This window comes from Cyprinus carpio, unplaced genomic scaffold (genome assembly GCF_018340385.1).
Source record: "Cyprinus carpio isolate SPL01 unplaced genomic scaffold, ASM1834038v1 S000002826, whole genome shotgun sequence".
Lineage (NCBI taxonomy): Eukaryota > Metazoa > Chordata > Actinopteri > Cypriniformes > Cyprinidae > Cyprinus > Cyprinus carpio.
The window spans coordinates 1-944 of NW_024875537.1; the positions used below are offsets into that span (position 1 = coordinate 1).

At 47.5% G+C, this 944-nt stretch overlaps 1 non-coding gene across 1 annotated transcript; it reads left to right on the plus strand.

Annotated features, from left to right (window-relative positions):
• The first annotated feature begins 734 nt into the window (after positions 1-734).
• LOC122143352 lies at positions 735-850 on the plus strand. The gene has a single exon (XR_006159130.1). It is a non-coding gene; the product is annotated as a U5 spliceosomal RNA (small nuclear RNA).
• Positions 851-944: the final 94 nt, after the last annotated feature.

The window sequence follows — 944 nt, forward strand, 5'->3', positions numbered from 1 at the left end:
TTGCTCACAGAGAGTACACCACATGTCAAAAAGCAGAATGAATTTGGCCGTCTGCAAAAAAGCGCCGTGGAAAGGGTTTGGGGTTTTGGTCAATCGATTGCAGTCTTTGACCTCCTGCGTCCCCACTTGACATATTTAGCCAGCATGGGAGACAGCGCCTTGTACTTTTATGGGGTCCAAACTCTAACTTTTCCCCTTTAATGTGAGCCCAAAAAAGCCTCATCAGCTCCTCTAGCCCTACGGTGACCATGCGCCGGAACTTTTAGACCGCACAAACGACTATTTTGCCGGTTTGGGTATGGGGAGGGATGTGCCGCCAAACAGTTGACCCGGGGTTTGATTTTTCCCGGCAACGCATTTCCTTTGGCTCAGGCTATGTTTGAAGCAGAACTCCTTCTGTGACTTCTGGCTGCATCAAAAACTTTTGGATGGGTCGTTCGGCAGAAGAAAGGATCTAGCTCTCCCCGTCGGGGAATCGAACCCCGGTCTTCCGCGTGACATTTTTTTTCTCCTACTTTTCAGATGGAGGCATGGGAAAGAAATTGCATTGCCTTGATTGGGTTTCCAGGTTATTGGGCTTAATCTGGCGACTTTTTAGACATTTACTCCTCCCGCTTGGGAGTGAGGAGGGGACTAAATGCATGTGGGCAGGTGTTGGCGCCTTTTGATGACCCTTTTTGGCGAGCCGTGAGTGGCTACCACAGGCAGCGCACAAGCCCAAGGGGTGGAGACACAGCTCGAGTTTCTCTTCATTGTCGCATAAATCTTTCGGGCCTTTTACTAAAGATTTCGCGGGAGGGGGAACTTTATGAAAGTGATCTGTATTTTTGGTGCTCTTGCCTACAGCAGAGCTTGCTACCCACAAATGTCAAGAGCAGAATGAATTTGTTTTTTTTTTTTTTTTTTTTTTCCTACTTTTTAAAGGAGGAATTTGGGGAAAAAAA